Source organism: Bactrocera dorsalis, chromosome 2 (assembly GCF_023373825.1).
Source record: "Bactrocera dorsalis isolate Fly_Bdor chromosome 2, ASM2337382v1, whole genome shotgun sequence".
NCBI classification, from domain to species: Eukaryota; Metazoa; Arthropoda; class Insecta; order Diptera; family Tephritidae; genus Bactrocera; species Bactrocera dorsalis.
In genome coordinates, this window is record NC_064304.1 from 77,658,771 (window position 1) to 77,680,050 (window position 21,280).

General features: G+C 38.7%; 1 pseudogene; it reads left to right on the forward strand.

Annotated features, from left to right (window-relative positions):
* Positions 1-20,649: 20,649 nt before the first annotated feature.
* On the forward strand, positions 20,650-20,827 carry LOC125776966 (small nucleolar RNA U3; annotated as a pseudogene).
* The last annotated feature ends 453 nt before the right edge of the window (positions 20,828-21,280 follow it).

Genomic DNA, 21,280 nt, shown 5'->3' on the forward strand with positions numbered 1-21,280 from the left:
ATATACATAGATATAGTATCGAATTGATTGGAGGTGCTGGCGAAAGGTGTCGACGCGGCGCTGTGTGTAAACGAATTGTCGTCTCCTTTCCTGTTGTCTATCCTTTGGTTTAGTAGGTCAGAGAACAGGTGTGGTGAGTTGCGCTGTTGCATTAGGATGCGCCAGTTTCAGTTGATTATTTTTTTAATTTTAAACTAAATTTAAATTCTCTTCGTGCGCATAGTACAAATAAGTATTTTAGTATATGTACAGTAACTTCTGCATAATTAAACATCTTTCTTCTTTGTCCAGCATTAATTTTTCTATTTGAAATTCTTTTACTCTGCATATTTATGTTTTTAGGCTTTTAAACCATGATTCAATCTTATGTCAGTAGCCTAAAAACAATAATTTGTCAAAAGTAATTTAATTCATAATTTGCTAGTTTGGTTTTCTTTTTATGATTCGAAAATAAAATTTTCAAAGATTTTAACTAATGAAAATGTATTTTTGAGTGATACTTGAATACGAATTTACAAATCATTCAAAATCATCCAAATATAAACAAAAAATCCATGAATTTTTGAAAATTTTCTTTTGTTCTCTTAATGATTGTGAACTAATGTCAGAGCAAAAGTAGCGGACAAACTGAGTACATTCTCAAAATATATAGCAAACGAGCTATCTTTAATCTTACTTCTGCTTCATTAATCTCTAATGTTAATAAGAATTATCCGGACTGGAAGATTGTTGGGTGGTTGGATATTTACACGACGCACAGATATTGTATCCAGGTCATCATAAAGTTTTTAGTATCACATCTCAGCTTTAAGTAAGGGCTTTTTCGGTAATGCAGTAAGTACTGACAGTTTGCACTGCTGATTTTATGCTAGCTGATGCTCTTCCACGAAACTACTAAAAACTGCGCATTTGAAAATTTGCATTTTCAAACATAAAAATGTGCGAAATGTTTATGATAAGTTAGACAACAAAAATTTACAATTGTAAGCGATGGCAACTCTGTTGCCCATCAAGTGTCAAATAAAATAAAGCAAGTGGCAGCAACCAAAGACACAGTCAACGAGCAACCGTCAGCGAGTGAGCAACATAAACGAAATATTTGAGAACATCCAGTAAAGTTGAATAAGTGTAACATTTTTCTTATATTCACAATAAAGTTTTGTATTATTATACATAAGTGTTTGACTGTGCACACGAGTACGGTGTTTCTCTACAGTTCAGAAGTGGGATGATAAACCCATACACGTCTACAAACATAGTAAGTATATGTATATGCGTTGGTGAAGGGCTATAGGCACCGGCAGATATATATACACGATACGTAAAAACGATACGATGGTGAAGATCAGTGATGTCAACGGTGGCCCAACTGCAGCAGGAGATGAAGCAGTTACGCGAGATGATGGCGCAGCTGCTACAAGCGCAAAACAACGGGACTGGTACAGTTAGCATGAAAGAGGTACAAACGGTACAAAACGCAAATAGCAACGATAGCGCAGTCGCAGTCAACGGCGGCGCAGGCGTTCAGAGTCACGCCACTGACGCTATTTCAACGAACGACGACAGCACGGTGGCAACTAACAACAACGTTACAACACGCATTCAAAGCAACGGTGATATTTCTGCGAACGGGAATATTTCAACGAACGGGAATATGCGACACGCGTCAGTTAAAGAAATTGCAAATACCCTGCCGGAATTTGATCCAACGAATAACGCAAGCATTACGGTAGAGCAATTTATTGATAGAGTCGATCGAGTAGTGGAAGCATATAGATGGGACGAGAAATTTTTATTGTTAGCTATTTACACACGTTTAAAAGGAGTTGCACGTATGTGGTTGGATGCATCACCCACATTACACACAACTTGGGAAAATTTTGCTGATGCGTTACGACACGAATTATGTTCAGATCGAGACGAGGCAGAAATTCATTTCGTGATGGCCAATGCAACGAGGAAGCCAAAAGAAATCGTAAAAGAATATTGTTTTCGAGTGGCGGCACTAGGTATACGTTACAAACTGAGTGAGGCAGCCATTATACGTTATGCAAGAGCTGGGTTAAAACATAGAGAACTCCAACAAAGCATTGCAGCAATGAAGTTTACAACAATGAAGCAGATGAGAGACGCCATCGAGGACTATTTCATTAATCGCGGAGGGCTAAGTGAGCCACAAGTACATCAACCAAGTAAGCGAGACAACAATAACGAAAAATATGCTGAGTCAACGAAACAAAATGGTGAATTTAAAGCACAATTGAAATGCTACAATTGCAACGTACCTGGACATTTCGCCAACAAATGTCCATTGCCGCAGAAACGACATCGCTGTACAACGTGTAACAAAGTTCATCCAAACGGAGGAAATTGTGAGAAGACGGCAGTAACGTTACGACGACTTGGTGCAATCAACCTTGACGAATGTTTCAAGAAGTTAGTTTACATAAAAGCGCAACCGTATATCGCATTCATCGACACGGGCAGCCAATGCAGCATCATTCGTAGGTCAGTAGCCAAGCGCATCGACGATAAAGCCGTAAAATGCTGCTTACAAGTAAAAGGCATTTGCGGAGGGGTGAGTACGTTCACGGAGGCTATTACCATAGACATCACCATCGACGGAATCAACATCGAGACGCAAGCCTACATCGCTGATGACGAGTTACTAGAACAAGACGTTTTAATAGGTCAAGATGTTATCATCAATGCAAACACTACGCTGAAAATTGAAAATGGTCGCACAATATTCGGAAGCAGACGAGCAGTACAGACAACGGTAATAACTGAGAGCAATTTTTACAAATTAATGTCCAATTTCAGCAATGAAGCAGAACGAAATAAGATACAAAGTCTTCTGGCAAGCTATGCCGATGTTTTCTCCAGTGGGCTGAAAGATATTGGCAAAACTGACGTAGTTCAAGCTAGCATCGAACTTGAGAGCAATCGCACCATATTTCAAGCGCCTTATCGTATCCCAGAACCGAAGCGTGATATTGTCAACAGGATGGTTGAGGAGTTGCTTGAGCGTGATATTATCACGAAATCGACATCCGAATACGCAAGTCCCGTGGTCTTAGTCAAAAAGCAGAATGGAAGTGATCGGTTATGTATCGATTATCGACGAATTAATAAGGTAACAAAGAAAGAGAATTTTCCAGTCCCGAATATTGAAGAACGGCTACACGAAGCGAAACGTTTCCGATACTTTTCGTCACTCGATTTGAATAGTGGGTACTATCAGATCAAAATGGCACCCGATAGTAGGAAACACACCGCTTTTATCACGACGGACGGTCTATATGAGTTCAAACGCATGCCGTTTGGTTTAAAGAATGCACCAGCTGTGTTTAATAGACTCATGGCAGAAATCCAAAGACGGGTGGAGACGGGCGACATGCTGCATTATATGGATGACATCCTAATCGGCAGCAATTCTTTCGACGAAATGTATACAAAGCTTTCTCGTATACTCCAAGTACTACGTACTTGTGGACTCACATTGAACGTTAACAAATGTGAGTTGTTCACGCAAACAATAACGTTTTTGGGACATCAGCTAACTCCTGAAGGCATCAGTCCGGGCAACGTCAAAACCAACGCTATCGTAAATTTTCCACAGCCGAGAAATGTCACTGAAGTACGAAAATTCTTAGGTCTCAGTGCCTACTTCCGAAAATTCGTCGCTGGTTATTCCATTATTTCTGAACCATTACGCAAATTGCTACGCAACAACACCGCATTCGCATGGGGACTACAGCAAGAGTCAGCATTCAACGAACTCAAAACCGCATTATCATCGAAACCAACCATGGTCAACTACCGCATCGAAGCCGAACACGAACTACATACAGACGCAAGCTCTATCGGCCTTGCAAGCGTTTTGTTGCAAGTCGAGAATGGACAACTGCACCCGATCTCATATTTTAGTCGCTCTACTACAGACAATGAAAAACGTTTCCATAGCTATGAACTCGAAGCATTAGCGATTGTGGAATCATTGGAAAGATTCAAATACTACGTATACGGAAAGAAGATCAAAGTTATTACCGATTGCAACGCTTTACGAACAACGATGGAGAAGCGAGAGCTTATACCACGCATTGCCCGATGGTGGTTGAGAATCCAAGAATTCGACATTGAAATTCAACATCGACCAGGAGCTCGTATGGCCCATGTCGATGCGTTGAGCCGTGCACCTTATGAAGATGCACACGAAATAGATGCCGCTGATCTCAAAATTTCCAAGATGATTATCGACCAGGCAGATTGGTTGTTTAGTGTTCAGCTACAAGACGAGAAAATAAGAAACATCGTTAACGAAATACAGAATGAGGTGAAGCCAGAATATCCCGACTACGTTGTTGAACTGGGACGCCTATATCGAAAACACGACAACAAACTACTATGGGTTGTTCCAAAGCAATTAAGGTTCCAAATACTGCACGAATGCCACGATAAGGCAGGTCATATGAGCGTTGACAAAACAATGAAACGAATTCTCAATCTCTTCTGGTTTCCTCGAATGCGCAATTACGTAAAGAGCTACATCAACTCATGTGTGGGTTGTGCTTTAAATAAAACCCCTGGCGGACGACGTGAGGGTCGATATCACTACGACAACGTTAAGCCAATACCGTTCACGACAATACACATTGATCATTTGGGTCCGTTCCCAAAAAGTTCAAAACGCAACGAGCATGTGTTGGTAATTGTAGATTCATTTACCAAATTCACAATCCTACGAGCAGTCAAGAGTACCGCAACAAGCCATGTAATTCCGGTATTGCTTGAGATCACGAGCTATCTAGGAATGCCTGAACGTATCATATCCGACCGAGGAACGGCCTTCACTTCAAAAGCGTTCCAAAAGTTTTGCGATGAAAACAACGTCAAACATATTCTCAACGCAGTGCGGACGCCACGCGCTAACGGACACGCTGAACGAGCAAACCGCGTCATCCTATCCATGCTACTACCTTCTACTGATGACGAAAGACGATGGGACGACAAATTACGTCAAATACAATGGAGCATTAATACCATCCCGAATAAAACCACAGGTTGTACACCATTCCGACTACTTTATGGGTACGTGCCTCGAGACATCCTGCAGAATCAACTTATCCAGGCACTTCAAGACGATGATGTTGACCTGATAAACGACACCGACCTACAGCAACTACGAGTCGACACAGCTCAACGAATAAACGACGTAAGAGCACAAGCCAACAAGCTATATGACGCAAAGCATAATCAACCGAAGACGTACAACGAAGGTGATCTTGTATTGACTACAAACGAACCAATAAGCTCCGGTACATCACGTAAACTAGAACCACGATTCAGAGGACCATTCATCATCACCGAGCGAACGCAACGTCACTACAAAGCCGTATTTGCATCAGATCAACTTAAAACTTGGTGCATGTTACCACCAGATGATCCAGACGACATAGACGACATAGACAACGAAGATGAGAGCACCATGGGCGAGGGCGCCACATTGGGTCAGGAAAGCCGACTGTAAGCGATGGCAACTCTGTTGCCCATCAAGTGTCAAATAAAATAAAGCAAGTGGCAGCAACCAAAGACACAGTCAACGAGCAACCGTCAGCGAGTGAGCAACATAAACGAAATATTTGAGAACATCCAGTAAAGTTGAATAAGTGTAACATTTTTCTTATATTCACAATAAAGTTTTGTATTAATATATATAAGTGTTTGACTGTGCACACGAGTACGGTGTTTCTCTACACAATTTTTATTAAAAATGTACAAAAAGAGAATTAAACGTGTAACAAAGCAATTCGATTAAAGCTTACAAAAGTTCCACAATTTTATTTTTTATTTTATCGGAGGATGAAAGAAACGAAAAGATTAAAAGAATGGTTTTAAGAGATCACAGTAATCCACTTGGTTTTTGATGGGAATCGTAACTGAAATTTTACTTGCATTTACTTGTATGCTGACTTTACAAATTTATATTACATTGTCGACTGAATAGAGACGCACTTGTTTGGGTGATAAATTATGTTTTGTAAATCCTCTTTAAATACCGGGAGCTTTTCCGTAATAATTATAGCATTTCGTGTTCCATTGATATTTTTCCCCCTATAGAATATAGATATTTTAATTCCTAACACCAAAATAAATAATTAGGTAGCTTACACTTCAAATCTATTAGGAAATATCTTCTTCTTCTGCCTTTATTTATAATAACAAAACCGATAAAATTGGTTTCGGTCACACCTAAAACCGATACGATTTCTGTTTCGAACATAATGCCAATTAGGGGTGTTGTGGATTCTGATAGTTGTCGGAATCATGAATTCAGATATTATTGGTTTGATATTCGAAAAAGAATTTGTATAGGTTTTGGGTGTCACGGAAACCAATTTTATTGGTTTTGCTGTCAGAAACAAATCAAGAAGATAGTCGCACACAGATTTGAAATGTAAGTTAAGAAATCAAATTATTTTATTGTTCCGAATTAATTTATCTTTATTTCTATAGAAGAAAACATAAGAATAAAACACGAAATATCTTAATTATTTTGGAAAAAATGCAGATATTTAAGGAGGAGCCTGCTTTAGAGGATTAAAAAATCGATTATTTTGGGGTTTTTTTGGGAGAGAAATAAATAATTGATTAAAGCGAAGTTTCTAGGGTTTAAAGTTATATATTTAAACACCATTCGCAATTTTTTTTTATACGAAATCTTTTACATTCTGCTTTTGGGACGCAATTGCCAGATGCTTCTCGCATGTGCATATTCCAGATGGCGGGCAGAATGCAGGCCGAGATTTCTATCGGAAAGAAAAAATTCAAAGAGAATCATATTATTTAATAACTTATGTTGAAGTTAAACTAGGAAAATTAAAAAAAAATTTTACTTTATGTTGTTTACTTTATGTTGTTTAAAAATATGTTCAATCTTGACATTTCTTAGTTTTTTTAGTTTAAATAGAAGATAATTTAATGTCAAAGAATATAAACTTTGCCTCAATTCCATACGACGTTCAGTTTGTTTTCTATCCTGCCTGCCAATTAAAAAAAATCGTAAAAATGAAAAACCGAGAAATCGCTCGTCAAAGTTTTCGTTTTCTGCCCAATCGCTCATATATCTGCTAGGCGCTCGGTCACTATTTTCCTTCTAGCTTCGAAAATATTTCAAATTCCCATATAAACCTTTGCGTATGTTCGAAAAGATAAAAATCCAATCAGATTCTGTGACACCATTGAAAATTTAGAATTGGTTTGCAATTCTGACAGCTAAGCAATTCTGTTTTGGATTCCACAGGACCCCAGAATAATATCTGAATTAACGACACCTACTTCATTTTTTTATCGATTTCAATTCTCATTCCGACAGCTATCGATTCCTAAAACTGACTTTTGGGTAGTTTTATCATAAAATGTTTGAGCAGTTGGTTTCTGTATTAAGTCCGTAAGATGTGATATAAGATAATATTACATGAATATAAAAGTTTTCAAATTGGGATGGATTACCCCTTTACCCTTGTCCGAGATAATTGTAAGCAAGTCTTTGGTTTGCTGATCTGCCCACCTACATAAATGTCACATTTAGCCGTCATCATTTTTATACCCTGAATAGGGTATATTAAGTTTGTCACGAAGTAACATCCCAGAAGGAAGGGTTGGAGACCCTATAAAGTATAAATAGAAATGATCAGTATGACGAGCTGAGTCGATTTAGCCATGTCCGTCTGTTTATTTCTTTGTTTAGTTTAAAAAGTAAAAAATTAAAGAAAGGGTTTAAACTGAAAAAGTTGTGCTATTGGTTTTATAAATTGAAAAAAGTGAGTCTTCAATTAAAACTTTAATACAACTAGCATCAACGTTATAATCTATACATATACATATATAAAAGTGAGTCCCTTTTTCCCTTGATTACGGCATCAGGCGTGAATGGCTGGACTGATTTTACTAATTCTGTTTTTGTTGTATTTGTTATTACTAGGAGAAGGTTCTTATGTAAGAAAAAATTACGAAAGTTGCGCAGGAAACACGAACGTTTCACTTTTTTAATAAGCTAATGTGTCACTGGCAGAAATACTCACGTAGTTGCCATTAAAACAGAGAAACGTAGTTTACATGTAGTTTGCAAATATATCGGTCAGAGTTGGTCTGTGGCCGGAGTTTTAATAACAAAATACCTACATAATTCTTTTACAATTTTTAAGTGTACTTTTCACATTGCTTTACAGGATAATTTGTACCGTGTGTTTTTTTTCTGAAGTGTTTGTTCAACAGATGGAGGATATCCAAGAAGGTATCTTTGGCACTACGGTCGGTAAATTCAGCCTCCACAACGAAACATCCCCAAATGGGTGGACGCTGATGACTTCACTGGGGCCCGAAATATGGTTATCTGTGGTACTAGATTCCAGCACAAGAAAATACATCAAGCTACCTCCGGATCGAAAAGCCACCAACCAGATCGAACATGTTGTGACAGACGGAAGACACGTCTCTAGTGTTCTAGACGTGCGTACGCTCTGAGGTCCTAACATCGACTCGGACCACTATCTTGTTGCAGCCAAGATTCGCACCCGCTTCTGTGCAGCAAAAAACGCACGTCAACAAACACCAGGAAGGTTCGACGTCGAGAAGCTGCAATCACAACAGACAGCCGAACGATTTTCTACTCGGCTTGCACTTCCGCTCTCTGAGAGCACTCGTCAACAAACTCGGTATAAGGGAAATGTGGGACGGCATTTCAAACTTCTTACGTACAGCTGCAACCGAAACCATTGGATTTCGGAAAGTGCAAAAGAACAGCTGGTACGACAAGGAGTGCCGTGTCGCAGCGGAGAGAAAACAGTCTGCCTACCTCGCAACGTTACGATCGTCAACAACACGTGCGGAATGGGATAGATACCGAGAGATGAAGAGGGAAGCGAGACGCATATGCAGACAGAAAAAGAAAGAGGCCGAAATGCGTGAGCACGAAGAGCTTGATAAGCTGGCCGACAGGGGTAATGCTCGAAATTTCTACGAAAAAATGCGACAGCTTACAGAAGGTTTCATGACCGGAGCATACTCCTGTAGAACCCCCAACGGTGATCTAGTCACCGATGCCCAGAGCATACTTAAATTATGGAGGGAACACTTCTCCAGCCTGCTGAATGGCAGTGAACGCGCAACGCCAGGAGAAGGCGAACGCGATTCCCCAATCGATGACGATGGAGCAGACGTTCCATTACCCGACCATGAAGAAGTTCGAATAGCAATTGCCCGCCTGAAGAACAACAAAGCGGCAAGGGCCGACGGAGTGCCGGTCGAGCTATTCAAACACGGCGGCGAAGAACTGATAAGGAGCATGCATCAACTTCTTTGTAAAATATGGTCGGACGAAAGCATGCCCAACGACTGGAATTTAAAACAGTTCGAGCTGCAGAAGTAAATAGAAAGGTACCATCTTCTATAAGAGTGTACAACTGCTGGCGTATGCCGATGATATTGATATCATCGGCCTAAACACCCGCATCGTTAGTTCTACTTTCTCCAGACTGGACAAGGAATCAAAACGAATGGGTCTGGCAGTGAACGAGGGCAAGACGAAATATCTCCTGTCATCAAACAAACAGTCATCACACTCGCGACTTGGCTCTCACGTCACTGTTGACAGTCATAACTTTGAAGTCGTAGATAATTTCATCTATCTGGAACCTGCGTAAACACCACCAAGAATGTCAGCCTGGAAACCCAACGCAGGATAAACCTTGCCAACAGGTGCTATTTAGAACTGAGTAGGCAATTGAGAAGCAAAGTCCTCTCTCGACGAACAAAACCCAAACTCTATAAGTCACTCATAATTCCCGCCATACTACGATGTTGCTTTACGCGCTACATATACGGCTCAAATTAACGTATGCACTTTTTTGACTGTTGGAAATCGAATGGCTCTTTAAAAAGGATTTATTAAACACTTTCTTATTGAATTTAATTCATACAATAACGATAAATTTAAAAACTCTAGTTCAAAATTTTATACAAAATAATATTTTTTAAAATGTACTGCAATATACTTGTTTGTATTTCCAATGAAAGTTAATATACATTTTTACATAAGCCATTGTAACTTGAAATTCGGTATTTTAGTCATACATATAGCACTGTGTCATTTTTGAAACTGCATATTATAAATTACGAGTATATATATATTCTACTAGAGGACCCGTCCACGCTGTGGCTGATACATAAATAATACTACTACTACCATCTATATTATTTCTATTAGTTGGATTATAACTATTAGGTAATGAGATACAGCATTTTTGTGAAGCAACTTGCGTTAGTTTAAAAAAAATGGATCATGAAGCATTTCATGTGTCAATAAAGCATTGCTTTTTTAGGGAAAATACTGTTGAATTTGGGCTCAGGGAAATCCACCGTTGAGTTGCAAAGTAGGTGCTCAGAAGTTCATAATCCAACAAAAGTAACTAATTCTGAGAAGTGTTTAAGTACTCTCTAATCGCAATAAAGCCGAATTTTTGCGTCGGTGATAGAAATATAGCTCCATCATTTCCCACTGAAGTCCAATCGACAGTCATTCTTGGTAACTGCACATGATGAACCCGTTCTCAGGCTTTTGGGATGCACGTGGTATAATACATACTCAACGACTGATTACTCAACCATTTATAATCTATTTCACTGCGTATTTGGTTGCAGTTCTTTTCTTCTATTCCAAATACTTTGCAATTGTACTTGTATTATTTTTGAGGAAAATGTCAATGTTGTTGGAAGTGTTTCCGCTGGCTGTACTTCTTCAAATGAACTGCGAGACGCACAACAGTCGAAAAACGTTCATGAATTGCAAAAGTAAATACCCTACAAAGCGCTTTATTGCAGTTCACGTATCGACCGTATCGTTCAAGACCAATAACCGCCATATTGGTTCCTTTGATGACGTACTTAAAAACGTATTTTATAGATTACACCAAACTGGATATCCATCATTTCCAGTGTGCGATTCCGAAAGAAAAGCAAGTGGATAGTGTTTCGTGCATTTATTGTTAGACATACAAACCGAAGTGGGATTGTGGTGTCCGCGATGTCCATGAACCATATTGGTTTTCATCACTTCGTTTAATACTGGATCTTTCTCTGCATCAGGAATTTCCGCAGAAATGATTTCATCAATTTGATCTGGTGGATAGTGGTTCCATTCAAAGAAGAACATCGTAACTGTTGTTTGAAAAGTCGTGCTGTGACAACGTGACGATCGCTTGCTGATTGACCCCGATCCATAATTCCACACGTATGTCATCGCATCCTGGGAGTACTCGTTCATGTGCCTTGGCGTTGATGGCAAAAAGAACACCGACCGATATTAGCGGGACCTCTTCGTGGCTTCGTAACAAATTTCAATCTGTAATTGATCACTTCGTTTGAAACACACATAAAGTTTTCACTGAATAATTAAATTTTTTTTTTTAAATAGCCGGAATAAAAGAGCAAGCGACCGCAATTGAACGTTTCAAATAATTTACAAATCAAAATATTGAAAAACAAAAGAAAAAATAATAGTATGAAAAAAGTCAATTTTTTCGACTTTTTCTTATGAAAAGTTTTTTTTTATTTCTGAACCTTTCCAGATCTACAGGGAACAACTTCTGAAAATTTCATGAAGATTGGTTTCGCCGTTCTCGAGCCTTAGCGTTACAAACAAACAAACATTCATTTTTACTTACATACAAAATAAAACGTTTGTATGGGAAAAAGAAAAGGACTGTTTTTAGGCGTTTTCCGGCAACTTTCGTAATTTTTTTTTACATAAGAACCTTCGATTTTTCGGAATCAATCTCCAGTAGGCGAAGTCGATTAAGAATCGGCTCTTGACATTCGAAAAATCGATTATTTTACGAGAAAACTCGATTCTCGAATAGAATCGGGATCGAGTTTACCATCCCTACTGGCAGCCATCGGGGCACATATAAAACCTCCGCACCACCACAAGAAAAAAAAATGATTTTTTTCTATGTAATTTATATGGAAAACAGAAAATTTGAAATAGGCACCTCTTAATATTATTATTAGAAGATCATCTATTGAGTGACTTTTTTTTATACATTTTTGAAAGTTTTGAGCCTGTTTTTCAGTTGAAAAAAAAAGGTTGGCTCAGAATGGCACACACTAATATACATACATATATGTATGTAGCCCTTTGTGAGGCCATAGAAAAGAAGAACCCCTGTGTTCGAACTTATAAATTAACAAAACGCTTCCCGCCAGTTCGGTGGGATATCTGAAGGTATGCGCCCTCAAGTGATTAAGTCTTGACCTTTCTAACGCAAGACAGCCAAGAAGGAAGTGCTGAGTTGTTTCCACCTAATATTCTTCTATACAGTTTCTGCAGATGGCGTCTGGTAGGATTCCCAGCCTTACTGCGTAGAAGCCAATAGGGCAATGACGACAGCGTGTGTAAAATTGTGGCCCAGCGCTGAATAAGCTTTCGCGACACCCAGCTATTCAGTAATAGAATAAGATATGGGAGCACAGATCCGCTCCCATTCTACCGATAGCGGTTCTAGGGTGCCTCTTCTTGCTAGCTCATATTTCCTGCGATTCCGCTGTGATCTGGCGCTCATATCATTCTTATCACAAAGATACTCGATGCTATTGATAGCGAGGTTAGGTCTTCGATCAGCTCTGAATTCTCTCATTGTTAATGAGTTCAAGACTGGAATCGCCGCCCTGCTATCTGAGTCCATGGTCACTTCTCTGAAGGAGACTGCACTCCGGGGTAGTAAATCTACTGGAGTTGATAGAGAGCTCCTGACAGCAGACCCCACCACCTTTGACCCATCCGTGAAGAAGCTCACTGTCCCTTTTCTCCAACGGCTTCTTCGTACCCCCAACTCCCTCGGTATATGGGAAGAGAAGGAGCCACCAGAGTTCGGTTTAGCGACTCCATGATCCAAGTGATCAGAGCCGTGCTTTTTGGCACGTGTGAAATGGCAACGTCTGCAGGACCTAGAGGCTTAATTAGTTATTTAATAAATAATAGTTAAACATTATACTCACATTTTAGCTTGAAATATTTAAATTTTTTCTAGTACTTATGTACATATTAATAATAAAAAATGGCATGAAATATGAAAAACTTGCAACTGTTTCTATTTAAAATTAAAAAAGTATTAATATTCAAATTTTTAATTTTAATACAAATTTAAATTGATCATACTGTTGCGAATTTACTCCTTGCTAGTTTTACTTTACTAGGTTCGTATCTCTGGATTGACAAATAAAACCAAAAGCCGTTTAATTCACTTCAACAAAAGCTCTTTATTTTACAACTCGTCTACACTATATCAGTTTACTCTTAGCACTGGTTGATTACGTTGGCGCTGCCACGGCTTATATAGCCACGCACTCCTCGCTGATGCCGACGTGTCCTTCTAGAATATTGCGTCTGGAAATTACAAGAACATAATGCTATACGGCGCCAAATGCAGCTATTGTTTAGACAAGCAGACAGACGTGGCGACAGACTCAGCAATTGTAGGGTCCTTCCCAGGCTGGCTGCAGTTTCGGGGACAAGCCTTTCTTTCGAAGTGGATTGTACAACAGGACCAAATCACCTTCTTCAAAACCTTTTGAATTTGCCGCTTGATCGAACCGGTCCTTCATCTTATTGCTCATCAGATGCGTATGCTGTCTTACCATTAGATGCAATTAATTCATTTCTTCCTTTAAGGCAGAACAATAATCTCCATCATTTCTTACAGCTGTAGGATTCGTTCCAAACTTAAGATCAGCAGGGAGTCGCAGATCAGATCCGAAAATAATCTTTGCTGGCGTGTAACCAGTTGTCTCGTGCTTCGCTGAACGATACGCCAGCAGGAACATCTGGATGCACTTGTCCCAATTCCGTTGATCTTTATCAACGATTTTCCGCAGATGTTCTTCGAGCGTTCGGTTGAATCTCTCCACCATTCCATCTGATTGTGGATGTAACGCTGTTGTCCGTGTCTTGTGGATGCCCAATAATGTACAGACTTCTTGGAAAATGGAAGATTCGGAATTCCTGCCTTGATCTGAGTGTAATTCGACGGGCACTCCGAACCTTGTTATCCAATTTTCTACAAACGCTTCGGCTACTGTCTTCGCTTCTTGGTTTGGTAAGGCATATACTTCTGGCCATTTACTGAAATAGTCCATGACAACCAGTAGATATTTGTTTCCGGCCGTACTGGTTGGGAACGGACCTGCAACATCCATTGCGACTCGTTCAAATGGTGATCCCACGTTGTACTGTTGTAGCCTACCGCCAGGTACGATGAAGGTATCCATTAACGAGGTTTATGCTGTTACAGTGGGCCCAATATGCTTTTGCAGTTGGACTCTCGCTACTTATTTGTTCCTTTGGTGGTCGTACCCCATTTTCTTTGGCCATTACCAGCTTTGCAAGATCAGGGTCCTCCAGCTGATTGATTCTGATGCGGTGAGGAGTCCAATCATCTTCAGGTTCTATATTCAGTAATCGCACGTCGATTATACCTTCTTTTTCTTCTGATTTGGAGCAATGTTTACATTCCAGTGGACAAGGGCGACGTGATAATGCATCCGCATTTTTGTGGTGAATCCCCTTTCGATGTTCCGTTTCGAAGTCGTAATTCTGTAATCTTTCGATCCATCGTGCAATTTGGCCTTCCGGATTCTTAAACTGTAATAACCATTTTAATGCTGCATGATCAGTCCTCAGCAAGAATTGTTGTCCATACAAATACTTGTGGAAATGTTTTACACATTCCACCACAGCTAGTAGTTCTTTTCGCGTCACACAGTAGTTTTTCTCTGGTTTCCCGAGCACTCTGCTGAAATACCCAATTACTCTTTCTTGTCCGTCGATGAGCTGAGACAGGACACCTCCAATTCCATAAGCGCTCGCATCTGTATCCAGGATGAATTTCTTTCCAGGTATTGGATAAGCTAACATCGGCGCCGTAATTCTTTAAGCTGCTCAAACGCTTTTTCTTGTTCCAACTGCCATACAAACGGGCGATTCTTCTTTGTTAAATCATGTAAACTTCTAGCCACGTTCGCAAATCCAGGTACAAAACGGCGGTAATACGTGCATAAGCCAAGGAAGCTGCGGAGTTCATGTATGTTGGTGGGTTGAGGCCAATCTTTAACTGCTTTTATTTTTCCCTCCTCGGTGTGAATCCCCTCAGTTGACACTTTATGCCCGAGATATGTGACCTGCTTTTTCCATATTGAAAATTTTTTGGGATTCAAGCGTAATCCGGCTGATGCTATTCGCTGAAAGACTTCCTCTAGATTTTTCAGATGATCATCAAAACTTTTTCCCATGATGATAATGTCATCAAGATACACCAATCATGTCTTCCAGTTGAGTCCTTTTAACACATGTTCCATCAGTCGCTCGAACGTTGCAGGCGCATTACATAACCCAAATGGCATCACAGAGAATTCCCATAACCCGTCGCCCATACTGAAGCGGTCTTTTCACGGTCACATTCACCAATCTCGACTTGCCAATATCCACTTTGTAGATCTAATGTAGAAAACCATTTCGCTCCAGACAAGGTGTCTAATGTATCGTCGATTCTCGGTAGAGGATAACTGTCTTTCTTTGTGACATCATTCAACTTCCTATAATCTACGCAGAAACGGGTGCTACCATCTTTCTTTTTAACTAAGACGATAGGTGAGCTCCATGGACTTATTGAGGGTTCGATTACACCGTTTTTGTGCATGTTTTCAATAATTTTGTTAGCATCCTCACGTTTTGCTAGTGTGACCGTTCGCACTTATATTCTGGCACTGTCCAATTACTGCTCCTTTCTTCAGACTTATAGGCGTGTTGAATTCATTCACTACTCTGACCGGAATGGTGGCGTCTTCTCTAGTTTTCACAAGCGTTCTTCCTACCAATATGGGTGTATCTAATTTTGTTGGTTCCACAATCCACAATTTTTCAGTCCCACCTCCTCCATTCACTTTAGCCCAAACAATCGCCTCAGATTTTGGTGGAATACTCTGATTATCATCAACAATTACCCTCTTACTTTCAACGTTGGTCACATATCCGGTGTTTATAGGCATCTCCATGTTCTGGCAAAACAGCATTTGCTTGTTTAAATCCAAAGTAACCCCGTGATCAATCATGAAATCTACTCCCATTATAATTTCATCCGTGATTTCTGCTACGATGAAGGTGTGATTAACTTCCAGGGTACCAATCATCACTTCGCAAAACACTTTTCCCGCGACAGCTGCTTCCTCCCCGGTGGCCGTTCGAAGCTTGCAACCGACTAATGGTTCAACCGTTCCTCTTACCACATCCGGTCGGATAATTGAATGTGTGGCACCAGTATCCAAAGTAAGCGCTGACAGTCGTCCATTTACGATACCGTTGATAGTAAGATTGTTGTCATGGCGACCTATTTGTGATATCGAGATGGCGGGGCAAATAGTTGTGGGAACCAGCTCACGCCCCTTTGAACTATTCCGTTTCAGTTTAACGACTTGTGAGTTGTGGATGCTCCGTCCTCGTTATCTGTTGGTTGTTTCCGTTTTGATGGGTTTACTTTTATATTGCAATTTCGGGCAAAGTGACCCGCTTTTCCACAGTTGAAACATCTTCCTGTTGTATTTACTCGCGGTGCAGCAATTGTTTTCAGAGTCTTCAATATTTTTTCCATCAGCGCCGGTTGTTCCATTTCAACTCTTTGTACTTTGTGTGCTGGTTTACTTAGTAGCGAAGCTATTTCCTGTGTGAGGGCGTGCGAAACCGTTTCAGCAAACGTTCTTTTTGGCAATGCATATGTGGCGCGTTTGGTGTCCACATCACGAATTCCATTTATGAAACTTTGAATTTTCACCCTCTCAATGTAATCCACAGGTGCATCTGCATTTGCCAAATGAGCCAGTCGTTCTATTTCAGTTGCGAACTCTTGCAATGACTCGTTCATTTTCTGACCCCTATTTTGCAGTTCGATCTGGTATATTTGTTTCCGGTGTTCACTACCATATCGTCTTTCTATCGCACTCATCAATGCCTCATAGTTGTCCCGTTCACAGTCTGGAATAGTCTGAAGGATTTCTGCCGCAGGTCCTTTCAATGATACAAACAAGGACTCCACTTTGTCCGCTGCATTCCAGTTATTGGCCATTGCTCTCTTTTCAAACTGAAGTTTGAAAATTTGAAATGGAATACTTCCATCGAATGTGGGTGCCTTCAATCTTGAATTGTTTATTGATGGTGCAGGGCCATGCAATTGCAGTTCTCGCATACGATTACTCAGTTGAAGAAATTCTGATTTTAAATTTTCTTCTTCATTTTTTTAGCGTGCTTAATTCCTCTTCAAATTTTGAAAATTTCTCTTGCACTTGTTTTTGTACTTGTGTAGTATTTTCTGTAATCTGTTGTACCAAACGCTTTTCTAACTGTGTATTATTTTTAGTCATTTGTTGTGTAAGGCGAGACTCTAACTGTGATGTATTTTCAGCTATTTGCGTCATTTGCTGTGCCAAACGATTTCCTGTTTGCACAACATTTTCTGTATTTTCAGCTATTTGCTGTATAGCCACTAATATCATGTTCATGTCCACACTTGATGATGTTCGTTGTTCTTCTACTTTTTCTTCTACCTTTGTAGAAGTTTCTGGCCCATCAAATTCGAACTCGTCCACATTAATTCCATCCGCTTCCATTGCTTCACGTAATCGTGCCTGCAGATCCGCCTTTTGCCCGCTTATCGGCAAATTACGCTCCTCCAGTTCCTTTTTTAATTGCTGAATTCTCAATTCTCCGAATTTAACCATCTTGAATTTGGATTATTTGACAATCCCACTTCTGACACCAATTGTTGCGAATTTACTCCTTGCTAGTTTTACTTTACTAGGTTCGTGTCTCTGGATTGACAAATAAAACCAAAAGCCGTTTAATTCACTTCAACAAAATCTCTTTATTTTGCAACTCGTCTACACTATATCAGTTTACTCTTAGCACTGGTTGATTACGTTGGCGCTGCCACGGCTTATATAGCCACGCACTCCTCGCTGATGCCGACGTGTCCTTCTAGAATATTGCGTCTGGAAATTACAAGAACATAATGCTATACGGCGCCAAATGCAACTATTGTTTAGACAAGCAGACAGCCGTGGCGGCAGACTCAGCAATTGTTTAAGTAGACAAGCAGACGGCTGCGGCGCCAGATGTCTATTGTTTCGACAAGCAGACAGCCGCGGCGCCAGATGTCTACAACAACACAAATGCTATTCCATATACCTACAGCTATTGTTCATAATAAGGGATGCATATAGCAATACAAATACAACTTAATACTACTTTTGTAACAATACGTTATTTTGTTTCAGAAATGAAAATTCAAAATAACATAAGACACCTACTATAAAATTTGCTTATTTTTTTCTTTATTTTTTTCTAAAGTATACTTATAGTTTCATGTTAATTCAGATTTGCATTGTTTGTTTCAATATCTCAAGTGGTTTTCTTTTTAAACGGTTTTTTGCTTCTCCTGTAAACCTACGAAAAGTGATGTTACGTTATTTTGCATTTCAGGTGACGATATATAGATATATTATTATTATAAACATCGATTTTATTTTCTATTTGAAATTGCTTACAAAACATTTTTTCTGAATTCATTTCAGAATAGATTAATTGAAAAAGGATATTCCACACTCAAATAGAAAATTACTAACATATTAAATCGAGTTGTTAAATAAATGATGTTTCGAAAAATCGATACGACGTAAAGTGGTAACTAAAAATACAGCATTATATATTATATTCGCCTTCCCTTTATGCTAATCCGAACAATGAACTGAATTCAAAGCTTTTGCTTTATGACATCATATATAGCTTTTTTCCTGGCTTATATTTATTTAGCCCACGCACACAAAATGTAAATGACAACAACAAGGGGAATTATTGGATTCAGTCAGATGTCGAAAAAAAATGTCTGCTTCACACGATTCCCAATGTATTTTATTGAAACGATCCTTAATTTACAAGAAACGCAAAAACCCAATTTATTCTTAAAAAGTACGTGAATGGTTATCGTCCCTACTAGAATCATGAAAACTGTTGATAAATAAAAAAAATTAACGTTTTTTTTTAATTTTCCCCATGTTTTTTTACATACATTTTGTCATAACATTGTCAATAAATTATACAAAATTAAAAAAAAAATAATAATGAAATGAGATTACCTACTGACCCATTAAAATAAATATATTATATATATTATATTTAAATTGGCTTAAGAAAACTTTTTTATAATAGAAAAATTAGTGGTTTCTACCATTTTGAAACCAGAAATATAGTTTTTGGTGGACCATGAAACGCGGGTTTTCTTTAGACATGTTGTCTTCAATGAGGCAGAATGGTAATTTTTCCGGAATTGATCTTTTTGAAGCCGTTACTTAGCACAGCTCTGCGTTATTATGTTTTCCTATTTAATAACTTACAATTACTTTTATTATGAAAATATATTATTTTAAATAATTTTAGCTCTAAAATTTGCTTATGTATACATATGTTTGCGCAACAAATTCACACAATTGATTTGAAGTGAATAATAATTGGGGTACTCACAACCTGTCGTAAAGCATCGTAAAATCGTAAAATTATAACTTTTTACACTTGTTTAAAAAAATTGTTGTTGGATTTCATACAAAAATGAGTTTACACATTTACAATTCACAATGCTATGTTTTAGAATCGTTATAACTTACAACTTTATGAGACTTGTGAAAACCCTAAATATTTTTATGTGTATGTTCAGAGCACTTGTACACAGATACTGTACGAAAATACCACATCTTAGTGCGAATTATACTTAATTATTGCATTTCATGATTTAGGCCGTTGCTTTAAATCTTGCTTTAATCCGCCATGGCATTGATTACAAGCTGAGTAGCAGTGAATATCTGTTTTTTCTTTTGCTTCCCTCAAATATTTCATAGACATATTCTAGTGCACTTACCACTTACAATTTTCAAGTGTTGTGACAACACTTTATGACGGTATTAAAATTTTTAATTGAGAACTAAGTTAATGACATGTTATTTATCAGAAATATTAAAAATTTAAAACATTCAGCTATAGATGAAATTATTTGGAAGATAGTGAGCTTTACAAAATGGGCGCGAAATATAAGAGACTGACATGCGATGAAAAACTAATATTTTTTATTGAAGTTATACTTCTTATACGACGCCGGAAAAGGTTGCGATAGATTCTGGTTGCGCAACCTTCCATATAAAAGTAACGCAAGGTTGCGCAACCTCGCTCCATCCATATGAATGTAACGCAACCTTGTCTGCGAAGATGTGCGAGCAGCAAGCGAAGCGGTGACAATCGGCGATCGTTTGTTCGTTTCTTTCGGCACAGCTCGGCTTTTCTACCAACAACACAACGTTGCCACGCTTATGCTTTTGTTGTTTTTGTTTTCGTAGAACAATGTTTCAATTTTTGGTTGGTGACATATTCACATGTGTGCGCATAAATATGTTTGTATGCTTGTGCATTATTGAAGTTATACTTCTTTTTCTTTTCGTTTGTTCTGCGAATTCTCAACTATTTTGTGTGACTTTTAATTGAAATACTCTGCGTTGGCCTTTCAGAATCACACAGAATCATTTCTGTGGTTTTTGAAATCGACCCACGAGGACGAGGTATATCGTTTTATCTGGGAGCGTGAGATTTAAGAAATTCATTTCTAATTTTGTCTTTTGGCATATTAGAAATGTTTCTTCGAAAATCGCTCGCTTACAAGGGATAAAACGACTTCTGAGTGGTGATTTTAATGAATAAATTTCTTTTGGTTGAAAATACTCTGCGTTGGCCGTTAAGAAGTTAAGACTATACTTCTAAGGGATCACAGCAGCAATATTATGTATATGTTTATACATATTATGTATATGTATGTATATTGCTGTGATAAATTTATTGCGAAAGCAAATGTTCTACAAAGTATGTATATTTCTATACTTAAACAAAATTATTAGAACCATCGTATGTTTCTTGCATGCGTAACCAAATCATACTTAAGTCAGCGCAACCTAAGTGTCAATGGTGGTGTTGGTGGTAAGCGCTTGGAAAGTCATGATGCTGCGAGTGCCACAGGTTCGAATCCCGACGGAATAAATTTTTAATTCTTTGCTTTTAACATCGTATACTATACAATTAAATATTTTTCTTTATTTTAATTTTTAAATTTATCACAGCAATATTATGTATATTGCTGTGATA